General features: G+C 40.8%; 1 long non-coding RNA gene across 2 annotated transcripts; it reads right to left on the reverse strand.

The window, feature by feature from the left end:
- Positions 1-19,490: 19,490 nt before the first annotated feature.
- On the reverse strand, positions 19,491-20,843 carry LOC308371030. 2 transcript variants are annotated; one of them, XR_013968791.1, is made up of 5 exons: positions 20,770-20,843; positions 20,550-20,622; positions 20,357-20,450; positions 20,117-20,239; positions 19,491-19,907 (listed from the first exon to the last, which is right to left on the reverse strand). It is a non-coding gene; the product is annotated as an uncharacterized lncRNA (long non-coding RNA). The 2 variants fall into 2 exon arrangements; XR_013968792.1 differs by having other exon boundaries at positions 20,550-20,812.
- Between the last annotated feature and the right edge of the window lie 545 nt (positions 20,844-21,388).

Genomic DNA, 21,388 nt, shown 5'->3' on the forward strand with positions numbered 1-21,388 from the left:
GAATTCACAGCATAGGTTACAAAATACATTTTAACCCCTCCTCTGTCCGGAGTTGCCATCTGGCCTCTGTCCTACTAAGATAAGAAACCTTGCTCAATTAAAAACCAACAATCACGAAGAGTTTAACAGAACACCTGGCCTCATCAATCGCCATTGCAATCTCAATGTAAACATTCATGACATCAGTTTCACAATAGTTGGTTTTCCCAGCGTTTGGAGACATAGTTGTAAATACCTTAACTAAACAATGCCTTTCTAAGATAACTTCAACCCCCTCTCTCAAGAGACAGCATTCCATTGAACAGGACAGAGAAACAGGGCACATAACCAACAGCACAGAACACTTTAGAAAAGAGCAGTTATAAGAATTTCCTTTAAGTCTAACACTTCATGATAATATTTAATAATTTCCTTCACATTTCCCTCCTGTTTATCATGATGATAACTCTAATAAAGAAATAACCCTATCTCCTTCAGTTGTCTTCATAGGCATCATTACACCAAACATCATCCTCCTGATAAGTCAATAGAGCATCAAATTCCTGTGATAGCATTACACTCTGTACAAAATTACATACTACACTAGAAATGAGAATTTTTACACATGTAGAAATACACCTCATTAAAATACAAAACATACAAAAATTGCAATAACAGTTAACAGACCTTTCAACATAATTTGCAACCATGTACCAAAAGTAAGCAACCCAAATAAAACCACCCAAAAACATCAACCACTTTATAGCATCACAAACAGCCCTCATTTGCTGTAAGGCTTCAGCTACAGATGGATGACATCAGATATCCAGGTATCATTCAGCATAACACAAACCCCTTCCACTAGCAGCAGTAAGTAAATCTAGCAGTAATCTATTTTTTTTTTTTTTAGCACCATCAGCAGACTTTGAGAAACCTTGTCCTTAAGGCCTTCCACGCTGACTAAGGTGACATTAACACATAGTCCTAACCTATAGTTAAGTCTTCCCATTATTAACATGACTCTACCTAAGCCTAAAGACAGAATCAGAGACAAAATTACTTTGATACTATTGGTCCAAATCTTTTTATCGTCATCAGGCATGTCAGTCCCGCACTTGATGTCATGGTTCTCAACAGCAAATCTCTCCTTACGAGATAACCCTGCCTGTGAGATCGCACTAACACATAAACATGGTCCGTGACCTGAGCGGGGGCGCGTACGCCCCACCAATGTGAAGAGATCTGACTGTACCATCTTTAATCACACACTCACATTACCTCTCCCATCGTAGGAATACCCTTGTATATTCCCATTTACTGACTCTGGATGAGGAAGTGGTGCATGAGGACACAGTATCCGTAATAATGACACTGTCTCTGTCTCTCATTGTTCCATTATTTGCAACACATAATGGCTATACAGAATAGACTATCACTTAAGGTGACATCAAAAATATAGTATTTAGCTCTACTAGTGGTTGGGTCGTGTTAAACACATCCTGCACCTGGGTATCCTTTGCATCACAAGATGTAGTATTGCAGCCCCAGCTATCTGGGCCACACTTCTCTCCAACACAGATCTTGGCTTGATATGACTATGGTCTAACCTTAAGTCTAGGTTGATAGGAAGAATTTGCATTAAGGTACATAATTAGAAATTAGTCTTATTACGTCTGCTCGCTTGCATAGATGCATATCTATCCCATGAATCAGTAGACTACACAGGTGAGTAACATTCTCCAGTGCCATATATTCTCTCCATTACACTTGTGGAGGACTATAAACCCCAAAGTACACCTGTAATAATCACTAATAGCAACAGTCTAGACATTGTTGTAACCGAATTACACTATTTATGCAATTTACAGAAAAACAATAAACCATATAAACAAGAAACACAGTAAAACAAAAAATTGGATACACCAATACTATATTGAGTAAAATTTCGAATTCGGCACGAATCCGGCACGAATTCGGTGACTATCAGACGGTCAAGAGCTAAATATCTCAACCCCCTCGAGGGAACCACTAAACCTTACTCAAAGCTAGTGGTGTATCCTACTAATAATCTAAGTTAACATCGTGACAGGTGAATACAGGTGGAGCGTTGGCGTTGGCTGTTGGTGTGGCCAGTAGCACTTGGTATGGTCACTCCCACCTTCACCTGGCCTTGTTCCTGTGGGGACACAGAAAAAACTCGAACAGTATGTTGCACTTAACAGTTGGAGTGAGATCTATATTCTGTATAATTATATCAAATATTGACAATGGTAGACCTTGAGCAGGGGTAATGTGCATACTTAAAACTACCAAGTCTAAACAATCAGGCCATTGTAAACCTCATTCACAAAATGTCAGACCTTATCATTTCAAATTGCTTGACTAAAAGACTAAAAAAAATGTTTTTATAGTTTATTAATACATAATAGTTATTATGTATGCACCTCCCCCCTGTTGAGACATGTAAAGTCACATGACTCAAAATTGCTGCCCTTTTATATCTATATTTATATCCAAATTGATAGGTAATTGAATTGCTTCAAGTAACACTTGTAACAACTTTTATATTTAACTAAAATGTGTGAAGCAGCAAAAGCCTTTGCTGTCCATGTATACATTTCCTGCCATTTGAGATAACAGACACACTCTGATCAATGCAACTACGTCTCTCTGCTTAAACACACAAGCTAGACTGCTAGACATCAATCACTTCCATTGACAACCTAGAATCTCTGAGCAGAGACCCCTGATATTACCCTGCAGCAGCATTTCCATGCAGTGTATGCCAGTTACGCAAAACTATGGGCTGAAAATCAACAATGAACTCTTTGATTTTCAATCACCCCAAATAAAAAATCCCAGAAAGAATGAAAAACGCGATTTCTCCTAAACCAAAACATCTCTAGACAAAAACAATCGATCCTCAGTTAATGGATCAGACAAAACAACTAGAACAAACACACACACACAGCCTTCTGCTGCACTATTCCATGGTGTAACATGACCACATACAGCCAGTCACTTAAACAACCTGCATGGCCCTAGATAATATGTCTATAATGTTTCTTATGTTTTTCCCAAAAAAGTATCTTCTTTCCATATAGGCTACCTTTAAAAACATACACCCAGGACGAAGACTTTGTCCCATAACAACATGCTCACAATTACTCGTAATTGTAACAACATACACTGATCTTATCTTTTAAAATAAATCATGTAGGCTCAATCTTATATCTCAAGTATTTAGTCCTGCTCCATGGCTATTAGAACACCTTAGCTACGTGTGAACTAAATGTATGGATCAGATAATACGATTTAATCTTGCATTGTCGCTTCTGACAGACAAAAGTACAGATTTTAAGAATCTCACTATTAATTTTTACTTGGTTAACCTTCTAGTAATTTCGTTTGTTTTAAGAATTTTCCGACAACGTCGAGTATTTAATTCGGAAAGTAAATGTTGCTAACTTTCCTTCAAGTCAGTCAGCTTTATCCCTGTGTTACTTCTACACAGCCAAGATACTTGGCAGTACCGTCAGCCTGTAGATTAGTCGAAGGGGAGAACACCCCTTTACCCTGCACACACGGTCATAGCTTTACCATTAAGGAGACCGTATACTTTGTTTTACTATTAATGCTATAATTAACCAATTAGATGACTATAGAAGTGACTTTCTAACCTCTACGCTGAGTTTTAAGACAGACCATTCATATTATTTGTCCATGTGAGTGAAAACACATACCACAAAACCCAGCCATGTAAATAAATTAACCCATGTATAGAAAGTCTCTGAACTTTCCTTTTGCGCTTCTTATATTAGACGTGCTGTTTAACTATCACATAGCCTTACCGTCTTTCTTACCTACTCCGTGATATGGCTAAGCCTAGTTTAGTCATTACATCTTATCCAAGAAGATTTAAACGAACAGAGGATGAACCCGACTTGTAATTTTAAAAAGTATCCGGTTAGCGAATTATTTATCTGTTGACTTTGTTTTAACTAATTATCGTGACTATTTGTATTCTCTTTGGCATAAAGACTCATAGTTATTGCTCTTTCAACTTCTGACTAAGTTCAATTAATAACTTCTTTGCGCTAATATCCTTAATTCTCTATGCCTCACCACACTCTTTAAGGAATGCGGCACCTCTTTTACTAACTTTATCATTTCTGCACTATATTAGGCAAATCCATTATGGAATAGAGACATTTCGGTTGATCAGACCGAAATTCCTAATTCTGTAATCGATCTGCACTTATATTATTTATATCATGTATCAAATATCATAGATTTAACGTCATCATTATCATAATACTCAATACAATTATTGTATGCCTCTTTAAGGCTGCGATGATGATGTTCTCTCCCTCGCCTGCGTCTCTATAAGGAGACGGACTTTAGTATTATTTTTACTTTCTTTTATTTCGAGTCCCTACATACTCATCACCCTCTTCAGAGCTTATCAAACTTGCCTTTTCTTTTCTTTGCTCTTATAATCCACACTCCTCTTCTTCTTCTTATAATAAGGACGAGCTGTAAACGTATTGCGAACTATAAACAGTTGTCATACATTCATTTAAGTAATACATAAGTATGACTTTTCACGGATCGTGGTCAATTTAAATTGTCTGTTAGTGATGACGTCATAACTGCTCGACCAGGCCATGTCAATGAAACGAGACACAGTTTTTTCCGCTCAACTACGTTTCTCTATCCAACCTTCTACGTACTTTGTATGGCTAATTTCGCTATTAGTATGTTTCCTTTACCATGTACTTCTTATTGCCACTACAATATTAGGCTACTATGGTGAGTTTTTGGGGATTAAACAGAATATATCAAATGAATCAGTAAAAGCGTCGGAACACAAAACTCTGCGGTGCCCGGCTTTTCACTGTTTTAATTCTGCTTAATCACTAAACTCCACTCACACACAACATTCATACAGACGTCCATTCACTCCGATGTAAATCACTCTACACCTATTCAAGTCCCAGACTTGTTAAAAACATGTTTTTGATGTCCCAGACATCGTTAGATTCCCAGAATCTCTTTATAGCTACTGTCTGTTTTTTAATTAAGCAGCCCCAGGCAATGCTTTAACTATTACTCTGTTAGTAAATGACTAGTACACTTAGCCTACTTATATGTGGGTCAAAGCTGATTCCAGATCCCGTCAGATCCACCTCCCAGGTGCAGAACCGTCAGCTGGCCTATGCAGAATTTCACTACACAGGTCTTTCTGCCGAACGTAGTCGTGGCAGGCGTTGCAACGTCGTCAGCAAAAAATCCTGAACTCTACTAAGTTGTTTAAATTACTTAGAATAAGATGACACCAAGAAACCAGAGCAAAGTTGTTAACAGATCTATTACGCTAAGGCCTTTAGCGGAGAGCAACGGTGTTACACTGCAGTGCAGTGTTTCCACTCGTGTCAACTCTGAGCTCTTGCTCCTGGCGCAAGACCATTTATTAGAATTCACAGCATAGGTTACAAAATACATTTTAACCCCTCCTCTGTCCGGAGTTGCCATCTGGCCTCTGTCCTACTAAGATAAGAAACCTTGCTCAATTAAAAACCAACAATCACGAAGAGTTTAACAGAACTCATCAATCGCCATTGCAATCTCAATGTAAACATTCATGACATCAGTTTCACAATAGTTGGTTTTCCCAGCGTTTGGAGACATAGTTGTAAATACCTTAACTAAACAATGCCTTTCTAAGATAACTTCAACCCCCTCTCTCAAGAGACAGCATTCCATTGAACAGGACAGAGAAACAGGGCACATAACCAACAGCACAGAACACTTTAGAAAAGAGCAGTTATAAGAATTTCCTTTAAGTCTAACACTTCATGATAATATTTAATAATTTCCTTCACAGCCATCAGCCAATCTAACGGAGGGGATGTCAGCAAAGTGTTCATTAGATCTGATTTTCATGGCTAGTAAATGACTGGGTCTGGATCCATGAAAATAGTAGGCCTACCGTTGTCTAGTTCTGTGTATTAAGAATTCCGATTGCTGTTTCAAAAGGTCATTCATTTCTTTTTTGACAAGATCACGTTTGGTCTCTATGTCTGAAGAGTAATTATTTTGCAAAAGACAATCTAATCTAGAAAATTCCGCTTCAAGAGTTTGTAATCTGGCAGATTTCGTTTTACGTAAATTGGAACTAAATAGTGTAGCATTACTCCTGATAAAACCCTTCACTGCATCCCATAATCTCCTAGGATCATCTACCGAACCCACGTTAAAAGAGAGGAACTCGTCCAATTGAGATAGGAATTGCGCTTTAAAATCCTCATTCTTTAATAATGAAGAGTTGAAACGCCATCTAGTGGCACGTTTGGAAAAGCATTTAAGAGTGGCGCGACAGAACACACCTTTATGGTCTGACAGGGCAATGGGAAGCAAAATAATATCATCAATCCTTTGAAAAAGGTGGGGGGATGAAAAAAGAAAATCTATTCTCGAAAAAGTTTTGTGCCTGTGAGAAAAGAATGAGTAGTCTTTCAGGACCGGATTCAATGATCGCCAAACATCTACAAGACCTAGGCTTCCTACCCAAGATCGCAGAGCAGCAGTAGCTAACTCTTGGTCCCTTGAAGCTCTTGCGTTGGAGCGATCTAGAGCAGTGGTTCTCAACCGGGGGTCCGCGTACCCCTGGGGGTACGTGAAAGTAGTCCAGGGGGTACGTGATATTTTTAAGATATATTTAAAATAAGCCTCCATTCAAAAATAATTTAAAAATAGTTATTATACGGCTCTTCAGAATGTTCCAAGATGTACGTTCATTTGTATGGGCCATATGTGGGTTAAATGTCTGCGTTTCGCAGGTTAGTAATATTCCTTGATATTCACTGCTGCGGAAAGTTTATCACCGCTGTCTTTGGCAACGGGTTTTTTTGCTTCTAATTCACATCTTTCATATCATTCCGCAAGTAGTCCGGTTGGTTAACGTACTGGAAGGTCATTGAAACTTGAAGTCAGAAGGTGAATTGCTCAGCATTTGCGTGCAGAACTATTTTTTTCTTAGCGGAAATCAAGAAATGGCAACAAACTCATTCAAAAGAGGTATTCTGGAGGAATGTCTTCCATCGTTTTGGCAAGTAACTGTATAATAAGCGTGATTTTTTTCGCGAAAACATGGGAGCTGAACACAGAAGTAGGGAGAAAACTCAAACGGCTGTTGGATTTACGATCTGAAGTAGGCCTACAGACCTTTCTGATTGAGCACAGATCCCATAATGACACACAGACTGGCTTGCAAATATGTGCTATCTGGCAGATATATATATCAGCAAACTGAATATGTCTGCAGGGAAAGGACACCAGCATTTTAAACCTGTATGACAAGGTGGGAGGCTTCCCGAAGAAAGCAGAGCTGTGGAGAAGAGCCTCAGCACAGGGGGATTTCACCTGCTTTCCTCAGATGGATGATATTCTCTCTAATGAGGATGTGGACAGAGCTCCAGTCCAGTTGGTCATCGTGGGACATTAGACCAATTTGATTCAACAATTTAATTTTCAAACGCCTACTTTCCTGACATGGAGGAGAAATCTACACAGCTGGATTGGGTGAAAAACCCATTCCTCTTGTCCGAAGCATGTGGAAGCTCTGTCACTAATCAGGAAACACTCATGGAAGTGTCATCTGACCGTGGGCTCCAGATGAAGTTTGCCACATCAACACTCACACAGTTTTGGATTTGTGTGAAGCAGGAGCACCCTGACCTGGGAGAGAAAGCTTTGGAGCAGCTACTACCCTATGCCTCCACATATTTATGTGAGGCCTCCTTCTCTGCAATGACTGTGATCAAAACAAAGCAGAGAAACAGACTGTGCCTGGAGAAGAGCTTGATCACAGCAGTTGCCTCCTTGCCACCAAGACTGACAAAGATTTTCAGTGAAGCACAAGCACAAGTTTCTTACTAAAATGTAATTGCAAACGCACTCAGTTCAATGCAACAATATTCAATGTTCAATCTTCAGTGCTGACAGTTTAATAAATCAGACAATGATGGCATAGCGCTGTGTATAACATATTTTTTTCAATCAAAAATGCTTTGCGCTTGTTAGGGGGTACTTGGCTGAAAAAATATTTCACAGGGGGTACAATACTGAAAAAAGGTTGAGAACCACTGATCTAGAGCAATATCCCACACAGCATTCATATCAGCCCCAACTACTACTGTATAACCAGTCAGTTCCAGCATATGATGTGTTAAACAGTCATAAAAATCTTTCTCAAATTTGTTCGGAGCATAAACCGAAGCAAGAGCGACTTTACGTGCATAAAGCTCAGTGTCCGCTTTGATGTCAAGCACTTTGATCGGAAGATTGCGTCTAGCTACAACGGCCACTCCCCTAGTTTTTGTATTGAATGATGAAGATGCAATGACATGGTAAAATCTATTAGCCAGGCGCTTAGAATCATGACTTAATAAATGCGTTTCCTGTAAAAGGGCGATGTAAAAGGGCGACTTTCCTTCGACGAAGTAGTGACAACACACTAGCTCGCTTATGTGGAGCGTTTAAACCGTCCGCATTCCATACTAAAATAGATAGGTCACCCATTTAGGCCGGATGGTGAACCCTGTTATCGTTTCATCCCGCTCCGCAGACGGCGAACTACACAATCTTTAGCTCATAAAAAAGAACGAGTCGTGCTGAGCTGCCAAAAAAAAAGTTCGCCGCTGACTTTCCAGGCGATTGTCGATACGTCTATGTTTTATGCAGAACTAGAGCCTTCACAGCGTAATACGATTTTGATCACGAGTGGTGGCACGGTTCGACATGTGATCGTTCTGCAGTGTGCCATGGGCAAACTACGGCCCGCGGGCCGTATACGGCCCTTTGTGCTTTTTAATCCGGCCCACCGAACGTGTCCAAATATTATTATTAAATTCAATTTTACCTTTCTCCTGTAATGCCCCCATTTCCCCGCTAGATGGCGCATGATCTAGCAATCCATGTTTGGGCCAAAGCTAGCTTTGTTTATCGTTTCCATGGTAACATGAGCCATCTCAGAATAATTCGCTTTTCTGTCGGCAATTTCTGATATGCAACACATAAAGGTAGGAGAACGGAGGGTAAAGAAAATGGTGCATGATCTTTGTCATGCATATTTTCAAATTGTGCACATGTAAAACAATATATATATATTCGAATGTTTATATTTCACTGCTATTAAAATATAGAAAGCAGGTGTTATATTTGTCTTCTCTATCAATAGTTTGATTCGTATGCTAGGCTATTTGCAGATTCTGTTCCGTTTGTCTCAATGATGGTCAATTATTATTAGGTAAAGACGCAATATTTCGCAATTCCTATAGTGCATTGCAACGGCGTATGGAAATGACTGGTAGCTCCTGGTAGCTTCTCTTACCTGTTAATGTAAATAATAAAGAAGTTCAAGTGATTTGGGCGCAGGCCTCAGATGTTTTCATGATGTTTGATCAGTCACGTTACGACAGATTTTTGTATTGTTCATGTTCGTGCAATTTGTTAAATTGCCTTGCAAATAAATGCTTTGCTACCTGTTAAAGGCCAAATCCTTTCATGTGATGATTTTTACATGTCATTTATATTAGTTCACACAAACACTCCCGCCATCTGTTCCTGGCCCGGCCCCTCTGTCAAATTTTAGAACCCATTGTGGCCCGCGAGTCAAAAAGTTTGCCCACCCCTGTAATCTACACCAATGAGGTAGCTGCTTTTTGCAGGTAAGGCCAAAGCTGGGAATTGGTACAATTCGCATGTGCGAGAGTCGCCATTCGCTTCAGAATTGGTACAATTCGCATGTGCGAGAGTCGCCATTCGCTTCACGCAAATCAGGCACAATTCGCTTCACGCGAATCAGGCACAATTCGAGTGGGCGAGAGTCGACACTTTGGGTGCATATGAGACATACAGTATGGCGCATATGAGACATACAGTATAGGCTACGTTGTTGACAATTCTCACAAAGACACGCGATCTGAATTGCACAGAGACGGGCGCATATGAGACATATACGTTGTTGACTCACAAAGACAAAACAAATAGCTACACGTAGCCTATAAACGTTGTTGTTGAGACTCTTATTAAAGATTTTAAATTAAGAGACCACTTCAAAATTATCAGTTTCTCTGGTTTTACTATTTATTGGTATGTGTTAAAGTAAAATGTACATTTTAGTTTTATTCTATAACCTACTGGCAACATTCCTACCAAATTTCAAATAAAAATATTGTCATTTAGATCATTTATTTGCAGAAAAAAGACAATTGGTCAAAATAAAATAGCAAAAAAGATGCAGTGTCTTCAGATCTCGAATAATGCAAAGAAAACAAGCTCATATTCATTTTTAAACTACACAATACTAATGCTTTAACTTAGGAAGAGTTCAGAAATCAATATTTCGTGAAATAACCTTGATTTAAAATCACAACTTTCATGTGTCTTGGCATGCTCTCCACCAGTCTTTCACATTGCCGTTGGGTGACTTTATGCTACTCCTGGCGCAAGAATTCAAGCAGCTCGGCTTCTTTTCATGGCTTGTGACCATCCATCTTCCTCTTGATCACATTTCAGAGTTTTTTTTATGGGATTCAGGCCTCGAAATTGGGCTGGCCATGACAGGGTCCTGATCTGGTGATACTCCATCCACACCTTTACTGGCCTGGCTGTGTGGCATGGAGCATTGCCCTGCTGGAAAAAACACTTCTCAGAGTTGGGGAACAGAGTCAGAGCAAAAGGAAGCAGGTTTTTCTTCCGGGACAACGTTGTACTTTGCCTGGCTGAGGTTTGTAAAAGACCATAAGGATTGAACCAAAGCCGACTGGAGGGTCTCCTAGTTCATCTTCTCTGATGAGTCCAATTTTCAGCTTTGCCCAACACATGGTCGTCTGATGGTTAGACGGAGACCTGGAGAGGCCTACAAGCCACAGAGTCTTGCACCTACTGTGAAATTGGACTCATCAGAGAAGACGAACTATATTATAGTAATATAATGTAATGACTCAGTATAATGTGCAATGGAATAACATATGATATATATAATATGTGATACAATATAATATAATGTAATATATTTTAAGTATAGGTATATATTCATATTATATAATATATATATATATATTTGTACATTTGTACAATTTGACATATACAATCATGCTCATAACATTTTCAGATCTATGCAGTGCAATTGACACAATATAGAATTTCACACAATATATGATATAATATAATAATTTAATCTAGGCTAGAACCCTTTAAAAAGTATCGTCTTGCTGAGCTTTTTTCGACTGTTGCCAGTCTGTAATTGCAGCGTGCTCAGTTTTGCAATGTGGTGCAGCCTGATTTTGTGGAATATGAATATATACCTATACTTAAAATATATTATATTATATTGTATCACATATTATATATATCATATATATGTTATTCCATTGCATATTATACTGAGTCATTAATTTCTTAATGCACAGTCATTCATTTCTTAATGCACATACTTGAAAAGGAACTATTAAACTATGAAAAACACACTGACTGCCAGTATTTCACTATTTGATGTATGCTCTTTCTCTTAATGATGGTCAATACGTAGTAACTAAAGAAGCACTATTTCGATAGTTTATAGAGCTTCTCAGTATTTTCAAAGTGCACGAGCTGTGCAAGAAAGGTGCGCGTTTATCATAGACCCATGCACATGAATGACTGGCGATTTAACTAGCGAGATTCAAAGTAATGTAGAGGCAAATCTTTTTCACACACTTCACGTAGAGCATAAACCCTTGCATACTCCATGAAATTGGTTGCGAAATGTAAAAGGTTATCGTGATTTGTATCCAGATAAACCGCAGCTCCTGGCAACTTGCGGTTGTTTGACACGTTTGACAGACCTCTGGCGTCAGAGAGCTCCTGTAACAATATGGCGGCGACGCGTTTCGCCGAGGCAACGGGCTGAAGCAGTGGAGGCGGCGTCTACCTATACATGTCTATGGGGGAATGGGCTTACTCAGAAGCGGTGTGCTAACCATACAGGCCATCAGGCTGAGGAGCCACATTTCTGAACAGGTATTCAGTGTCATATTAACATCAGGCATGCTTTGACATCCATATAAACATACACACTACCCTATTAAAGTCAAATTGTGATTCAGTCAATATCAAAAACCTAAAACACTGGGGGGAGGGGTGTAATGTAATTTCACACCCAGACACATGCACAACACATTATGGCAATTCACACATGCATTCATATTAGAATTGGACAAATACAATGATTGTGCAGCAGTGTAGGCTAGATAGTCATTCAACTTCTCCAAACATCTGTGTGTGTGTGTGTGTGTGTGTGTTTTGGGGGATGGGATGCATTCACATAGACTACCTACTGTTAGTGTGTGTTGGGGGTGAGGGAGAAACAGTCTTACCTGCTGTTAAAGTCTGTGTTTTTGACAAAGCTTCTTTTTGACGTCTGCCACTCGCGACGATGAATTTGCTGTCTTTCTTGCAAATTATACAGATGGCAGGTAGGACGGGGCCAGAGCTTGATTTGGATCGAAGTTTCCTAGGTTTCGATAGGTATTCCACCTTGGGTTGGTGAAATTCTGTGTTTCCTCATGCTTAACAGAAGATATATGCATGTAACACATCTTGCGTTTCGAAGATATCTTTTGTTTTACATTTTCTGTCGAGATTTCTTCTTCTTCGGCTAATACTTTATCTGTAACGTAAATTCAAACCATGGTGGTCGCCATCTTGCCAGTCTGTTGTCAAAAAGCAGCTACCTCATTGGTGTAGAACGATCACATGTCGAACCGTGCCACCACTCGTGATCAAAATCGTATTACGCTGTGAAGGCTCTAGTTCTGCATAAAACATAGACGTATCGACAATCGCCTGGAGAGTCAGCGGCGAACTTTTTTTTGGTAGCTCTGCACGACTCGTTCTTTTTTATGAACTGAAGTTCGCTTTTAGCCAATAATCCAAAGCATAGCGCCATAAACAGAAAACTCTCCCGTGGCATTCATGTTGAATCTCCCCATAACGCATTGAAGATGTAATATTACACCATAAGATATCCCCTGAAGACATAGACAACACACAAAAGGGACAAACACTGACAAAAGAGACAAGGCAGACAAACGTAGTTTTAAGCTGATCCGTGATCATGTATGGATATGGGGCAGCAGCATTCAAAAGCTCAACCCCGTGACTTGTGTCTAATTTAAGCATAACGAACCGAAACTGTATAACAAGAGAATTCGCAGAATTTACAACCAAAGTAACACCAAACATGTAGATAAAGGCTTAAAGAGAAGGCTATCCTTACCCCGCACGTCTTAATTAATATGAAGAAACAGTCCAAGAACTGAAATATCGTGTAGCAGCTATGTCCATTCAAAAGGGAAAATCCAAAAATAACTGTAGTCCGATTGCAGTCAGCATAAAACACGAAATAAGGGCCAACTAAAGGTCCAGGCCAAATTAAACCATCGGCAAGCGTCCGCCAACCACTTAGCTACATCTAGCAAACAATAGCAGCAGCTAGCCATAGTAGGCCAAGTAACATCATAAATATGACCAGGACTGTTTAATCCAGAGGGCTGCAAAAAGGCCATAAGCTAAAAATGAAAAGTGGGGGAATGTAATGAACTCTTGCTTCAACTGCAGCCTGCAGTTAATCTTCACCATTATCTGACGGCGCCTCCGTCACTAGCTGAACACCGTGGTCCTGCTCGTTATCCGCAGCCGTTGGTGATGGCCGTATATTGAGGTTAGGCAGACAATTGACGAAGTCTTCGGCGTCCTTGTGAGAGTGAAACGACTCGGTTTGACCACCTGATTTGACTTTAGGAGTGGCAGGGTAACGTAGGGAGAAATAAATTCCTTTAGCTCTTGCGGTATCCATGGTTTGAGAGAATGCCTGGCGTCTATTGAGGGTATAGGCGCTGTAGTCTGGGGAAAAGAGAATCTTCCGTCCCTGTACTGTAGCAGGTGATTTCCTTGCTGCTCGTAGGATGTGTTGATGGGTGGTGAAGCGAAGGACATTAAAAATCATTGTACGAGGACCTGTTCTGTTGTTATTATCACTGTATATCCGATGGGCCCTCATGATTTCCCCTCGAACATCCCCCAAAGTGGGAAACCACACTGGTAGGGAATTTGTTAAGAATTGTACCGCGTTTGATCCTTCCACTCCTTCAGCCAAACCAACAATGCGAAGGTTGCATCTCCTGTTGCGATCCTCCATGTCTGCTAGCTTGAGTTGCATCTGCTCTAGCACGGACTCATGCTTGCTTAGCCGAGTAGAGTTGTGTTTCACATCAGAGTTACATTTCCCCATGTCTGCCTTCACTTTCACAATACTTCCTCTTAAGGTCGTTAAGTCCTTTTGAATAGCACACAATTTCTCTTCAGTAGCTTTCCCAATTTGTTCCAGTTGGTCAAAACGAGCTTCAAGAAAACCACGTTGCTTTTCAAGCACAAGGTCCGCCATGGCTTCAACATCCGCACGTGTAGTGCTAGCACTATTAATCTTCTTTGACATTTTCTTATTTGATTCAGACATCTAATCAGATAAGTTAGGGTGTAGATTCGTAAGCGAATAAAGTAAATGTTCCGTATCGGTCTATAAAACGAGTTTTACAAGTCAAGGTTGAGGAGAGAAAAATTATGCTGCCATCTTGTCCAACCGATCACGTGACTCTAGCTAACTGTAAAGAGTATTTAAGGCCGAATCTCGATTCTTCCCCTTGCCCCTTTTTCTTTGTCTTTGTCTTTGTCTTAACCCTAGCACTTGCAAGTGTAAGGGCCAAGGGCTGAAAACTTTCCCCTATGAAATGAGACGCCACTCGGTTTCGGGTACGTCACTTGGCGTCCCTGGATAATACAGGATGGTATGTAAAGCACAGGTCGATGTCTTCAAACAAGTGCTGTCATTCACAGATATCAAACGGAATTCGCGGATAAGTTATCTGTAGACATGCGTGACTGTATGAGCTATGAAACTAGCGATTTAAAAAAAGTTTCAATTATGAAATACTGTATATATACGACTGTATAGAGCACAAAACTAAACTGTCGTAATTGTTTTGTGGACGGTACATGTAAAGCACGGATCGATGTCTCCAAAGCAAGTGCTGTCATTCACAGATATCAAACGTAATTCGTGGATAATAAAGTTATCTGTACACATGCATGGAGTCAGGCTAGTCCTAGCAAGCTACCATATGAAGTGGTGGCATACGCGCTAGCTGTAACCTAAAACTACCGTTTGAAAGCTTCAGTTAAGCCCTACAATACTCTGCATCGTTCGTGTAGCACATTTCAGATCAAACCGAGTCATTATAAACATATAAAAAGTTGTGTAGATAGCTTTATTCATGTAAAATATTCCTCGCTTCAAGCAGCCATGTTATTTTGAAAATTCCCGAGCTGGTTTCGCTGTGTGCTCTGGGATAGCCCTTGGAGGAGCAAGTAAGCTCTCCAATCATCTTAACTCCAAGGGGTATATAGCCCTCAATCTTGATCAAATTGGGTATTGAGACACCACTAGCTCTCACATGAACGCGCAACTTGAAGGGTAAGGGGGAAGATAAGGGGCAAGGGGAAGCATTTAGATTGGGCCTACAAGAGTAATCTGTTTCCTATATGGTGGTTATAGAGTGGTTAGAGGGAGTTTTCTCATAGCCTCTGCAAGACTTTAGCAACACATGTGATCAGCTCTACCCTTTTCAGTTTTATACATCATTTTGGTATGAGACTGATAGTGGTAGAAGGTGATACAAAAATATGACATTGTTTGCCACAGTATGCTAATTTGCATGGACAAGGATAACAAAATAGCCCCCACACACACACACATGCCTGACGCCAATCAGCAGACCTTTTTTATCTAAAACAGTTATTATTATTATTGTGTTGTGATGTGTTCTGTACAGGTACAAATGTTCCTTTCATCCAAGTTCTTTTGGATGCAAGTACAACAAAAACAGTGTTTTCTGTGGAATGGGGTGCTAATGGTATGGCTGGAATGGTACTGAACGAAACCACTTTCCAGACCAATGACTGAACTGGGAGTGGGAAAAGGCACTGCACGAAAAGCAAGATTATCGGGCCCGTAAACGCTGTGATACTGCCACGAATGATAAGCATTCCTGGTTGATATCGGACATTCCCCCGAAATTTCCGTCTGCCGCAAATTCACGGAATTTCCCACATACAGGCCAAGAGGGGAGAGGGGGGCGATGTGTTAACTTCTTCAAGGCCAATTTATACTTCGGTAGACGACACTTTTGAAAAGGTCGCCGACACAAAAAAAAGTGTCGTCCAGGCCAGGTGTGTTTAAACTTCGCGAACAGTCGCCGAGTTCGTCAGAGGCGCTAACGAAATTTTTCTGCCACTACATTCTACTTTTTGAAAATCAACGGCGCGTGTATCTAGCTAATCTAGATAGCCGTCTATCTAGCTAATCACACTGACATAATTATAGAGAGTGTTTAATGATATATATATCCGTTTTAACAGGTAGGTATTATTTGTGGAGGAAGCAAGCTATAATAAAAATACATGCGAATCAAACATACACTACATAAACTATTAAAACACGATACAATGAAATTAATACGTTCTTATTTTCTTTGGTATTTTTGTCATATTCAGATTTGCAATGATGATAGCTGGCTAAAATGTGTGTTTTCAAAACAAGTCAAACACAGTTGTGGACCAAGATCTGAACTGCTGCCCAGCTGCCAGCAGCGTACGGAAGCCTTGATTGTAATCGCGTTTGAGACGCGCAATTCTCCTTCTAGGCGCCTCCACTTTCTCATGTGGAGGACGCAGCTTAAGCGCAGAGACTGGGTGTGCCCGTCTCCTAATAAAGTTGGTGAAACAAATGCAACATTCGCTAATTAGCCTACCTCTTGTTACCAGCAGGCTAAAACATGAAAATTCCTCCAGTGAACTGACCTCTTGCATTCTTCACCTTGCACACACACTTTTTGCCACCCCACCACAAACATGAATCCCGCACCACTGGTTGGAACAAAGGCATTTCGGAACAGAGGGTTTAATTGGTAAAGATATTTCGGACAATTTTTCGAAATATTGAGCTTTCGGAACACTGGGTAGTCCCCCAGCCAGACAGAAGTTTTGCCTGGTCATATCTCATTCTCATCATTGCCTGCGAGCTATTTACAACTACAGGGACGTAGCAATAACGTTGTATGCACAACTCCTATCCTTCTAACTGCCGAGCCATTATTGAACAGGTTGTTATACTTTCTGAGGCAGGTCGCCGAGCGCCTGTTTAATTGTGTATGTGTTTTTCAGATGTGGATAAAGCTGCTGTGTGCCGCTGCACCAAATAATTCCTTTCATCAGTGTTTTAAAAATGTTTCAGCACTTTGACCGTCTGTTTACGTTACCGCGAGTCAGAGCACTATCCATGTTTCTGGTCGCTTTCTCGTTGACCTGTCTACTTTCCCAATACAATAACCGAAATAACTAATTCGTAAAATCCAAAATATTGTTGATATATATTCGCCAATGGTGTGTGTTCGCGCCTCATGCCTGACTAGTAAACTAGCGTGCACTTTAGAGCCCATCTACCTTATGCCACTGACAGGGGCTCGTCATAATAGCAGGCACCGGGGCCAGTTGTATCTAGCCAATCACACTTGCGCGACACTTTGCGACGACTTCAGCGCCAGTAGAAATTTCTCCATGTAGCCGACACTGTCGATGCCGAATCGTAGTCCGTCTACCGGATAGTAGTCGCGCATGCGTCAACTTTGCGACAATGTTACAACGAGCCAGGTAGTGTGGTTGCCCTGGGCTCGTTGTAACATTGTCGCAAAGTTGACGCATGCGCGACTACTATCCGGTAGACGCAGGGACTGATTAACGAACGGGCCTACCGGGCCCAGGCCCAGGGGCCCATGAGCTCAGGGGGCCCCTGAGCCAGAGCCTCCGTGCGACGTCACTGTTATTAACTTTGTATTGATATGATGATTTGACCCGATGCGCCGTTGGCAGTAAAAAGGTGTATTAGGTTAATTTGCTAATGGCTTTAATTAAATGTACCTGTGCTTATTTGCAAACTTTGAATGTGCACCAGGAGCGTAAGTACAGATAATGAAGTCAACACGGAAGGTTCGTACAGAGACAAGACGCTATTATTTTGGTTTTCCGATTATGTGGAGGGTAAAGCGGCAACAGCGATCGAGGAAGACAGTCTGAATGACGCCTTGTATTATTTATTCCCTCAAAATGGCAAACCTGTCTCTATCATGGTTTTCATAATTTTAGGGAGAAATCATCAGTAGCAATTAAGCAATCAATAACACAATTATATGCTTATCGTGCATACACTAGGCTATATAAACTATTACAAAGCCGATTCAATAAATTCATAATTTCTTATCTAATTTGTTTTTTTTTTGTCATATACAGATATGCAATGGTTTCTGGGTAATATGCCTATCTTGTTCGCCAATGTCAAGTGTCTATTTGATCATGTGACGAGACTATAAGATTTAGCTGGTTTAGGCGCACAATCTGAACGTCAAGAACTGAGCACAGTCAGAGGGACAGTACGCTTGCCGAACGACGCCTTTCAAACATTAAAGTGGTGATGCATGATAGTTTTTTCAATGGGCAGGATAGCCAGCCCATTCAGCCTCTCCTGCCCCATGCTGTTCAGGTAGGTCTTAATCAGTTTTAATTTGGAAAAGAATCACTCGGCTGTTGCCCTGTAACATGTACAGTAATGTCAGAAACAATAGCAGGGCAGTGCACCGAAGGTGGATGTTACGGAGAAAACGTTGACCTGTTTACGTTCCCAATACAAAAGCCAACGTATCTTATTCGGCCGTTAAATCCAACACATTGTTGGAAAAATATATATAGCCTATACGAATACGGCGGTGTTTCTATTTGGGTGCGTGTTTTTTTATTATTATTTTTTTGCAAGGTGTGTGTGTGGGGGGGGGGCCTTTAACATGTCCTGGCCCAGGGGCCCGTGGTTTCTTAATCCGTCCATGGGTAGACGGACTACGATTCGGCATCGACAGACAAAAAGTGTCGTCCATGACGTAATTTGTGTCGGTGACCTTTTCAAAAGTGTCGTCTACCGAAGTATAAATTGGCCTTCAGACAAAGGTGTGAAAGGCTCTTATTAGCATATTGACTGTAGCTTCACACACAATGCAGCCATTGGTTGAAAATGACCATGATTTAAAATTTAACCGTCTTGTGATTGGGGAAAGAGATTCTTCCCTATTGGTCAACTTTCAACTGACAAAATCGTATCCCCTCCCATTAACAGCTATTGTCTCATAAAAACGAAAATAATAATTTATGTATAATATTATAATAATGTAGGCTACTAATAATGGTTTTATATGAAATTAATGAATTTCTTATTAATCATTTAAATAATCATAGTAGGCCTAATAGAAAGGCAGTTGCTTTAGACAAATGAATCGAGCATTGAAGACCTTAGTCAGGAATTGAAAACCAAAGCTTTATTTACACAGAAAAACAGAGAGAAAAAAAACCAGCAGCAGCAGCAATAACAGCAACACAGCACTGGGACAAAATATTTTTGCAACGGCTTTAATAGTGGCGGAAATGTCTCTTTGCAGCCTCAGAGTCATACACCTGTGGTGGTAGTCTTGGCGACGGTGTGCCGACACGAAGCCTTCTATGGTGCGTCAGCGCGTATGCCAAAGACTGGGGTCCGGGTCGAGTCTTCCCTGCAGAGCCGCACACAGGTCAGAGAGCTCGCTGCTTCTGAAAACAGGCTGCCGCACGATCCAGCCAGTTTCCCCCTCGTCTGTGCAATCCCCTTCATCGGACATCAGGTCCAGAGTAACGTACTTCCATAGGTCCATTTCTTCCCTCGCCAAGACAGCCATCCTCGCCTCCAACAGCTGTAAAGATAAACCAAATTAGTGCCGCTTTGCTGACACAACGATAACGCATATTTCTATATCCATCAAATGTGCTTAACGACTGCATTTGTACATTTGTTTATAAAGGACATCGTTTCTGATGCAAAAACGTCCCTTTTTATTAACACGATTACATAGGACCATGCGCTGCAATTACTGTAGCCTAGAGCTGATCTAATCAATCTTACCCTCTTTCTTCTCTGGCGTAGACGGGCTGCGGACTTTTTGGATGCCTGGGCTGCAAGGCATGGCTGGCTGTATCGGTAATTTCTCCGGACAGTTTCGTAGGCCCTACTACGTCTTACAAGCCGCTGGAAAATAAATAATTAAGTTAAAAGTTAAATAACAGATAACATCGTTGTGCTGCCAGATGCCACAGATAACAACAAACTGAAAACAAAAGTAATATATAAGGTCACTTAGCCTACTTATATAATTCCAGGGTCCACACCGCTCATGTTCGTACATTGGGACATTGGGACCAAATCAGTTGTGACTGCCGTGTTATGCGGTGAGCTCAATCTGTGAAAAACAAAATGTCAATAGTTTAGTTGAATGATACAGAATTATACACCTACTTTAGCCGAACAGATCCTGTATTTGTTTTTGTATTTGTCTCACCCTTGCATTGGGTCGTATGGAATGGCGTTATCCTCTCTGTTGTGTAAACGCCTCACTGTTTCCTGTAGTAGGCCTACAATACACATTTTCAGAGTTTAGCAATATGGGCAGTCTGGCACGTTTCACAATGATTTCCCTGAATAATTTACATTGCTTGCGGGCAAAGTCTGAGGCCTTGTATGTCTGTAAGAAGAAATCACCTAAAAATAAATAGATTTACGCGATTTTTGGATTATGCGCCCTTCGTTTCCTGGGCGGCTCTGGACAGCTGCAGCTGTGATGCGGCGGTACGAGATTCCCGTTGAGAGGGAACTGGAGTGGAGAACTGGAGACGTCTTGGCATTGGCATTCTGGCAGCAGTGTAGCTGCCAAATGTGAGGACCTGCCTGATGTGAGTCCGCATGCGCAAACTTTGCGACACTATTGTAGTACAACGAGCCAGGTAATGCTGGTGGTGTAGGCTACAGCATGAAGTGGAATGACAAGCGCATTTGTTTACGTTTGAAATCCACCAAGGTTTATGATGTTAAGCTTCATGTTTATTGAATTATTAGTTAAGCAGTGCATTCATTAGCCTACTAGTAGTAGTAATACAACATAGCCCCATATGTTGACACTGAGCCTTATGCTGTAAACCGTTGACAAAATTATAAAACACTACGTTAAATAAACCTACATTATGCGTTAAGAGAAGCCAGATACGTTGATATTAAACCATGTATGAGAATGCACGTCTTGGATAGTTTGCTCCTGAGCCTTCTGCCGTAAACCGTTTGTGTTTGCGCATGCGGACTCACATCAGGCAACGGCGGACTCACATCAGGCAGGGTCCTCACATT

This window comes from Sprattus sprattus (assembly GCF_963457725.1).
Source record: "Sprattus sprattus genome assembly, chromosome: 10".
Lineage (NCBI taxonomy): Eukaryota > Metazoa > Chordata > Actinopteri > Clupeiformes > Clupeidae > Sprattus > Sprattus sprattus.